General features: G+C 30.4%; 1 pseudogene; it reads left to right on the forward strand.

Moving 5' to 3' along the window:
* The first annotated feature begins 8,075 nt into the window (after window positions 1-8,075).
* Window positions 8,076-10,517, forward strand: part of LOC108769839 (nardilysin-like) — a 9,356-nt pseudogene continuing 6,914 nt past the window's right edge.

The raw sequence follows: 10,517 nt of genomic DNA on the forward strand, positions 1-10,517 counted from the left end.
ATTTGCTTGATATGAAAGCTTTGCAACCCGAACGTACGAAATAATAGTTCCCAAACACGTAATTTGCACGAACATACAACGTCGAGTTCTTAGAATTAGATTTAGACGCTTTATCGCGACGAATTCGTTGTACGAAAATTGACACGTATGTGTGACTGCGTGTATCATAGGCTGCGTGGGATATTGCTGTAGTAGTATAAAAAGACATGTCGATGCTTTTCGCGGCGCGCGGCGCGACATCTAGTGATTTTTCGGAGTTCGAGCTTTGCTTTAGTCCGGATCTACAATAGGTGTTTTATGCCTTATGCCGTAAGAAACTGACCAATTACAGTTGAATCCGAGAAGAATAAGTGACTGTGATTCGCCCATTTCTTATGGCTTAAAGCTTAAAACCCTATTGTAGATCCGGACTTAGGATCCCCTTAACCGTCACGTGTTTGTCTCTGTGTTGTCTTTTTTTTCTAACTTGAACAGCTGAGCAGGTCTCCAATATTCGCGCGTATTCTCACGCGATCTCGAGAACACAATATATTCCCGACGATATTAATCTATTTAAATTTCATTTCTCTTTTGCTGGGGTACTGGCGATATAACCGCCACAGAATTTTATCTCAAAAATTGAAATGGGCGATTTAACACAGAACGCCCCATATATAAGGTACATATACGGTATATATTTTTTTTAAGTAATATTGTAAATGTAACAACTTACCCCGCAGTGGGGTAAGTTGTTACAATTTACCTACTGACAGAAAAGTTTAATTTTCAGTATTTAAAGACATAAATACAAATCAGAAAAAAAATCACTATTTAGTTAAAGATGTACTTGAAGCAATGCATAGGTATTCATTAATTTAAATGTATACATTAGTACGGAAAAAATTGCTAATCGAAAATTATAACAACTTGTCCTGGTCTCCCCTATGTAGAAAACATTAAATTCATTAATAATGAGCTTGAAATTTAGAAAAATAAGATATAGGGCTTGGTCACTAAGGTAATTTTTGTACAAGGGCTAGGCAATTCAACGGCAATCCATAGATTTTGGATAATCCAAGGTAAATTTAAATAATCTTTAGCGTTTTCAGGTAATCTTGAGTAATCTAATAAGAAATCCTAAGTAATCTAAGGATAATATCAAATAATCTGTAGGTAATTCTAGACATTCTTAGAGTACTTACGTCTGCCTAGCAACCCCACTCCCCTCCCTCCCCACTTAACCAAATCTTAATGAATAAATTATATAATAATACTATTTATGTGCTCTCAAAATCCGCAAAAAGAATTTTTGCACTTATTTCGTTTAACAAAAAAAAATTTTGGGGGACTAAGTAGGCTGTCAGTCAGCCCCCTCATGTTAATAACAACTGATTTAGAAAATCAAATACATAGAATTTATGCACTATTTATGCGCTTTCATATTCACACAGTTTCAATTTTTGCGCTGCATTCCTTAAGGCATTTCTCTCTTGGAGCACACAGTCATATTCATCCCTAAGGCTCATTTTCACAATATATGGTTACCTAAAGATTTAAAGGTTACCAACAGATTCATCAATGAAATTCATTCATTTCTTGGTTACCTTTAATCTTTAGGTAACCATATATTGTGAAATCGGACCTAAGTCGTTTAAAATTGCAAAATTATGCTATCTAACTATGCAAAATATATCATCGATTTATGCGCTACTATTTCCAAGCAATTTTGATTTTTGCGCTGCAATCCTTAAAAAACTTCCCTTTTGGAGCAAACAGTAATATTCGTACCTAAGTCATAAAAAATTATGAAAATACATGCTTTAATTATGCAAAGTATATTTTTTATTTATGCGCTATGAATTCCAAGCAATTGCGTTCAAAAAATCAGAGATGATAATGTAAAAAGATTTTGAAGAAGGTAGTGTGCTTGGTGAATACACCTAATATATAAAAAAAATGAATAAAAATACCCATTCTAATACATTTCATTTTTATTCATCAAGATTCGAATAAATATTTTTTCATTCCATTAGAATAAATACTTTTTTAATATGATTACAAATATTTTCGTTTTCACATTCACTTCTACTGTGTATTATGCAGACTGCACATAGTTTGCACAAACTCACATTTATGAAGCAAGAATATATTCTCACGAAGAGACGTTGTTACTTTCAAATTATCGGTAAATACTAGAAACATTGAAAATAATGATATTAGACATTTTACGGCAGCAAGCTTCCAAAATAATCAGAAAATAAAAATTTATCTTATATATCTTTATGAATGTATTTGAATAAAGTTAACAAATAAAACGAAAGTATTATAAATCCTATTTATTATATTTACCGATTTATTGTATCTTTGACCTTTACCTTCTCCAAAACCTTTTACATCTCTGATTTTTTAGTAGAAACACAAATGCTTGGAATTCATAGCGCATAAATCAAAAATATACTTTGCAGTTATAAATTTACAGTTATAAAGCATGTATCTTCACAATTTTTAATGATCCAACTGTCCCCTTCCGATTTTAATGAGCTTTTAGTATGTTATTTTCCAGACAAAAATAAGCGACACGTATTTTTTTTATACGTGCCCATACGCACTTTTAAGTGGTGAAACACCCTTTAGAAAAAAATCAGTTTTTCTCTTTCGAAGCGAATACTGGAACTGTAAAAGATAAAAAACAATTTTCAGAATAAAAATTAAATGGCTTCAAGAGTACTTTAGAACTATAATAAAAAATTTTTAATTATTTATTTATAATAAAAATTATTTATTTATAAAGAAAAACATTTTTTATTATAGTTTAAAAGTACTCTTAACAACATTCAATTTTCATTTTGAAAAATTTTATATCTCTTACAGTTCCGGCGATATTCACTTCAAAAGAGAAAAATCAATTTTTTTCCAAGGGATGTTTCACCCCTTAAAAGTGTATATAAAAATATAAGTGTCGCTTATTTTTGTCTAGAAAATAATATACTGAAAGCTCCTTAAAATCGGAGGGTGACAGTTGAATCCCTTTCTTAGATACGAATATATTACTCTTTGCTCCAAGAGGGAAGTTCTTTAAGATTGCAGCGCAAAAATCGAAATTGCTTGAAAACAGTAACGCATAAATCAAAGATATGTTTTGCATAGTTGGATAGCGTAATTTTACAATTTTAAACGACTTAGGGATGAATATGATTGTTTGCTCCAAGCGGGAAGTCCCTTAAAGGTTGCAGCCCAAAAATTGAAACTATGTGAATATGAAAGCGCATAGATAGCGCATAAATCCTATGTAGCTAATTTTCCAAATTGGTTGTTATACTAACACGTGGGGGCTGACTGACAGCCTACTGAACCCCCCACAAAAAATTATTTTTTAGCTAAATGAAATGAGAGCAAAAATTTTTTTTGCGTATTTTGAGAGTACATAAATAGCGCATTATTAAATAATTTATTTATTAAGATTTGGTTAATTGGGGGGGGGGGGGGACCTAAAGTAATCTTCGATGTTTTAAGTTAGTGAACGTCATTGACGCAGTTTAATGTTATTCAGCATTTTGTACCCTTTTACAATAATATACTAATAAAATGTTTAAAATAAAATTTCTGTTTCAAAATTTAAGTTTTTAAGTTGCTACAAAAAGATAACTGTTTCTCAATAGAAAACTGATTATAAAACAATTTAAAAAAATCATAAAAAAGTTTCAGTTACGTCAGGATTTTATAACATTCAAGTACACATAAAAGTTTTCAGATATTTGTTTCGCAAATGTACCTTTTTATTTATACTTAACTTGATTAGTCGCAAAATTTTTAATTTAATACTAACAAGTAAACCTACGGAAGTGTCACTCGTCGATTTTAATAAAATTTTACATATTTGTAGAATTTTAAAAAATATTTGACACGTATTTTTTTTTATCGGCAAAGTCCATTCTGAAGGATGAAAACTACCACTTTAAAATAAGGGTAGATTTAACATATTAGGTAAAATAAAGTTGAAAACTTTATAAAATAAAATGGGTCAGGAGGTTTTTGGGGTCGCTGACACTAAATCTTGTGTCAAAAATATAAAATTCAAAAGTTTTCTTCACGTGCCACGTGCGATCATGAGCATGTCGCGGCGGGCATACAAGCGTTTTCCCTTTTCCCTGACGCATACATACACTGTAGATATATGAGTGGTTTGATGTTTATGTTTTTTCAACAGAGGTTTACTTGTATCTTATGATATCGACAAAGAGTCTGTATTACTGTTAGTTTTATTTAAATACATTTTATATTTTATAAAATACCTATTAATATTTATATTCAATTGGATATTGTTTTGTGATTATTACAAAATATATCAAATATTACGAGTAGTCGAACTTATTACTATCTATAGATATAATAGAGGAAGGTCACTGATACCGATATACCACTTTGTTTTTAGACAATATTTCTTAAACAAAAGGTAAAAATACAACTTCAAAAACATAAATACAAAGTAAAAAGGGTCTTCTATCAGACAGCATAAGCAATTTTTATAATACTGTTTGCAATTTTGCAATAATTATTAGGTGTACAACTTTGCTTCCGTCGTTTTTTTTCCGAAATTCGAGGCTTTATTGTAAAAAACTGGTTATTACATTTATGATTCAAAGTATTGTCCATCGTTAGCCACTACTTTCTCCCATCTACGTGGGGTAGAACTTCCCATTTCAACGTTTTCAAGTATGTCTTGACCACTTTCGCAACATGGGGTCGAGCATTGTCATGCTGCAAAATCACTTTATCGTGTCTCTCGTTGTATTTGCCGTTTGTCTTTCAATGCTCGGCTCAAACGCATCAATTGCGTTCGATACCGATCGCCTGTGATTGTTTCAGTCGGTTTTAACAGCTCATAATACACTACGCCGAGCTGGTCCTACCAAATACAGAGCATGACCTTGGAGCCGTGAATATTCGGTTTGGCTGTTGACGTGGAAGCATGGCCGGGAACTCCCCATGATTTTCTGCGCTTGGAGTTATCGTAATGAACCCATTTTTCGTCCCCAGTCACAATGCGATGCAGAAATCCCTTCCGTCTTTGCCTTTCAAACAGCTGTTCACAAGCAAACAAACACCGTTCAACATCTCTCGGCTTCAACTCGTACGGCACCCAATTTCCTTGTTTCTGAATCATTCCCATGACTTTGAGGCGTTTTGAAATGGCTTGTTGAGTCACTCCCAGTGATCGAGCCGATTCTTCTTGATTTTGACACGAGTCTTGATTGATAATGCCTCCAATTCTGCATCTTCGAAAACCTTTTCTCTTCTACCGCTATGCCGGTCTTCGACGTCAAAATCACCGTTCTTGAAGTGTTGAAACTACTCACGACACGTTCTTTCACTAATAGCGGCCTCACCATAAGTATTTGAGAGCATTCGATGAGCCTCAGCCGCAGATTTCTTCATATTGAAGCAGAAAATTAAAACCTCCCGCAAATGACGAGAATTTGGCTCGTAAACTGACATTTTCAATCGAGAATAACTTTATGATGCAGACACAAATCGACTAATGTTTCTATGGGGTTATGTTGACAGATGCCCAAGTTTATTGTATGACGTCTATGATCTATTTATTTCGACCACCACTTACTGCTAAAGCCATCTATAGGAAAACGGCGGAAACAAAGTTGTACACCTAATACTATTTGCAAAAAATGCTATTTATGAATAAAACATCAAAATCCGAATTAATACTTGCTTTGATTTGGGGCAAAATGAAACATACCTAGGGAAAGTTGTAACATGTTCTAAAAACGAATTACTGTTCAAAAATAGAAATCCATCGTTCTAAAAACACAAATTTAGTGCTTTCCGATAAAAAATTTTTCATGCATGAATATGTATAAATATGTATAAATATACATAAACACGCATAAATATTCATAAACATGTACAATTATATATGAAATATGTCCATACATGTTCATACATCCTTCTTTCTTTTGTAAAATTACTTTTTACTGTAATAGAAATAATAATAGTAATGTGAAACATAAAAAATAATTAAAGGAATAATTTTCACATTGTGTTTTAAAAAAAAAAGTTTGGAAAAATGTAAAAAAATTGCTCATACATAATCATGCATAATTTCATATATAATTATACATAAATAATTTTTTTACATTTCTTCAAACTTGTGATGATTTTTTCTTAAACAAATTGTGCGAAAATTATTTTTTTAATTATTTTTTTTATGTTTTCACATTACTATCATTATTTCTATTACACTAAAAAGTAATTTTACAGTAGAAAAAAGAATGTATAGACATATTTCATATATAATTATGTATGTTTATAAATATTTATGCGTGTTTATGTATGTTTATGCATATTTATACATATTCATGAATGAAAAATTTTTTACTGGGATTTAAAAATAAATTATCTAAAATAGAAATTATCTTCTTATATTATTTTTGTTTTTGAAACAGTAAATTTACTATTAAAAAGCAGTGAGTTTGTGTTTTAGAGCAAAGAATTTGTTTCAAAGTAGTGAATTTGTGTATCTAAAGCAATAAATTTGTGTTTCAGAACAGGCAATTTGTATTTAAAGCAGTGAATTTATGTTTGTAAAGCAGTGAATAATATCTATTACAATAAGAAATACTTTCAACGTATTCGTACGTAGTCATACAGCATGAAAATGTGACCTCAGCGCGTGCTCGCATCTCAGTATTTCGTGGCTGACAGATTTCCTAACCTAAATAATCGTCAACTTTAACTTAAAATATTTCGGTTCACAAAGCAGAGCGATACTTTTTTCTTGTCATATCTTAAATTAAGTAAAGAGAGAATGCAATCCGTAATTGCTTTACCTTGTCAATTCAAGTGTTACCACAAAAAGTTAAAGGAGTAAACACTTGGCGCTGTTAGACTATAACATAATGCTAAAAACATGAATGTAAAATAAGAAAAATGAGAAACATTTTCATAACAGTTAAAGTATCTAGCGTAGATATACATAACAAATTTACCTTTCTAAAAAAGGTAAAAAAAGCGCCAAGTGTGAACTCAGAAAAAATTGTTACATAAATTATATTATACGCATCTGTATGGTGCACTCCTTGAAGAATAACATGACTTTCCTATTCCAAACCTATTTTTCTTAACTATAAAAATATATATAATAATTTTTTTCAAAAAATACGTGAAATTTTTTAATTGCGCCAATTATAAACAGAAAATACATTTCGTTGAAACAATAATAATATATAGCTAAAAAACTCGAAGCTGATAGACCAAGTTTGTTAACGGCGCTAAGTTTTTTTATATTAAGGCTCTTGAGTGCTCTTGATTGTAGTCACCACAGCCATATTGAATCGTGACGTCAGAAAAGAAAAATGATACGTTAATTTTTATTACATGCCATTTATAAATAAAGACAATTTGGATAAAACAAAATGATGAAATTACTTTAAAATATTTGTAAAAATGGACGAAAACTATGCTTACTCCTATTCTTTATTCATATTATACAAGAGTATCGATTTAAAATTACGTCACATTCTTAAAAAAATTCTATCACGGAAAGTATTGATCGTACGACCTTAAAAATAAACGAAATTATTCCTAATTTTATCAACTTCCCTTTTGATAATAATTTTTATTCTGATAAAATTAAGATTTTGAGATATTTTTAAAAAACCGTATTTTTTATCAGTTTTTTTAATTGGATAGTTTTCCAAGTTCATTGGCAGTCAGGACTTTTAATAAATAATACTAAGTAATTATAAATAATATTAATTATATATATATTAATTAATTATAAATAATTATTAATAATATTAATTGTAAATATAATATTAATAGTTTTACAATACATCATTTCGAACAAATTCCCGCAAACATATCTTTTATGGCAATTTTGCCTCCAAAAAATCGGATATTCCTGGACTAAATCAAATTTTCTGTTATTTAACATGGAAGAGATATTATATTAGAGTAGATGAATTGTACAGTTCGAAATTTAATTTTAAGTAATTTTTAATTAATCTCTGATTAACATGTCAAAGCATGTAGTAAAAATCAAAGTTTCGGGAATTGAAATAGATAGAAATGGATCGTGTGCTCAGTGCTGAATCCAAAATTCTGATTTTTTGTACACTGGGTACCTATGACTCTGCTTATTATTTCTATTTCCACTCTGCTACAATGTATATACACAAAACACTGGTATTGACTTTCATATTAATGTTCGTTCGAGGGCAGATAACATACAGAACATGAAGAAGTGTCGGCTAGAGTACTGATTAAAACTGTACCCATTGGAAAGAAAGTTGGAACGTATAAAAATCTTATTTTGAATTCTCCGGTCTATCGTATTGTGTCTATAATTTCTGGTTTCTTGTACATCGATATAATGTCAGAGGCGGAGCATACGACCGAAGGCAATAAACATGATGTTGAATATCTGGACTCGCCTGTCAAATCGGAGTATGATAAGGCCGAATATAGGTAAGACTGGGGTGAAGACTCAGCAAAAAAGGCGATTTCAATGGAAATATTCTTGAGATATATTATTAACTGCGATAATAATTTTTTAAGAGAAATGTTTCTACAAAGAAAACTTTCTACAAAGAAAAAATTAAGTGTTTTTATATGATCTTTAGTAATTTCTCATTTTATTGTTATTTATTTTGCTTTTCAAATTTAGAGTCATTAGACTACAAAATGGTTTAACAGCTTTGTTAATATCTGATCTGGAAGGAGCGAATTATGATGATATGAATTATAAAGATTATGAAGAAGGTAGTTCTTCAGCTAAACGAGTTAAAAGAAACGTATGGAAGGTATAAATAAGACAATTCAGTTAACACTTTTGAATACTTTTAGCGTATTATTTTTTATATAATCTGTTATTAAAAAATTCATTAAGATAATAATATCGGAGATGGACTTATAAAATCATAAAAAAAGTCTATCTCTTCAAAACTGCGTTCAAAAGCGCAATTGTGTCGATCCATCTTTATCGCTCATCAGGCGTGAAAGAATAAAGTGTCGTAATGACGCTAATAGTGTATTCATCCAGTAATGTTTGATATCGGATGTGTTCTTTGTTATGCATGAAGCGCATGATGTATCATTTTATCCTTCTTCATTATTTTGTGAACAACAAAGACAAGTGATGCAGCATGCGCCTAATAATGGGTGCATAATTCAAAATGCATCTATTATCAAGAGTCTTTGTTTGAAAAACGTGAACTCCTCTATTATCTGTAAATGAGTGTTCATGGATTCGTTTCGAAATGTGTAAATTGTTCACGGGTCATCTCACTACTGTTTGTCCTTAATGTATCAATTTAACATTCTGTATGCAACGCAAGATAAGAATAGATATATTTTTTTTAACTCAGGCATTTTGAGGCTTATGTGTGGGAATAGGCAGTTTTAGTGATCCACCGGAAGTTCCAGGCCTGGCACATTTCCTTCAGCGCATGGTTCTCATGGGATCCGAAAAATATCCAAAAGTATTAAAATACAATAAGTAAATTTATTATAAAATATACTTTTTATAAATTTAAATGTTTAAATATTATTTAATAATAAGAGTGATAAGGCTCAATAAATTATAAATTACTGTCACATTAGAGGGCTACGAGCCAAAAATTAAAATATAACGTTGGTAATGGTAAAAATATAAATATATTAACGAAAGTTAAGCATATAATTAGTCGCAACAAGTAAAAACAGAATAATAAAGGAAATGTAAAAATATATATATGATATCATACGTTTCAACCTCGATCGGGTCATTCTCAATGTTTTAATACAAAAATAATTCGTTGATTCGAAGAAAACAAAGAATTTGATCGCATGTAATATATCCGGATCACACTGTAGTATTCCATAAAAATGAATGTTCGTCAGATCTTGAGAAATTCAGATATCGAAAGTTCATTTGTTGTAACCATACATATTGTTTCTGTAATATAGTTGCAAATTGTAGTAGATATAATATCTCATATAGATATTGCTTTATAAAATTAATTACAATTAAAATATACACCAATCACAGAGATATTATATAAAAACATTTCATTTAGTACAATAAATAAAATACCTTCATATTGATGGTCCCTTTCACAAATTACAATAAAATTTTTTCGAAACAATTATAAGCAAAAACGACCGGAATTAAATTTGTTGTTAATACGTCAATGCCTTCAGTCGTTATGACATTCAAAGAAATATATAAGATATTGTTAAACGGACCATATTTTAAAACATGGAGGGGAGAAAAATGTATTGGAAGAAAGAGATATGTGAGAGAGAAGGAGAATAGTTAAGAGGGGGACGTGATCATGACTGGGAAAATGATTCTATTATCTGTAGGTATGATTCTGGTAAAGCTTCCGTATCATTTTGTCTATTAATGCCTTGTCTTTGCATTTTTATATGTATCATTTCAGATATTAGTCTTTTATTATAAGAAGCCTCTTTGTCCAAAATTTCGACTTCATTCCATTTAAAATTGTGGTTTGAATTCATGCGATGATCTGATATAACGG

Source organism: Trachymyrmex cornetzi, unplaced genomic scaffold (genome assembly GCF_001594075.2).
Source record: "Trachymyrmex cornetzi isolate Tcor2-1 unplaced genomic scaffold, Tcor1.1 scaffold123, whole genome shotgun sequence".
NCBI classification, from domain to species: Eukaryota; Metazoa; Arthropoda; class Insecta; order Hymenoptera; family Formicidae; genus Trachymyrmex; species Trachymyrmex cornetzi.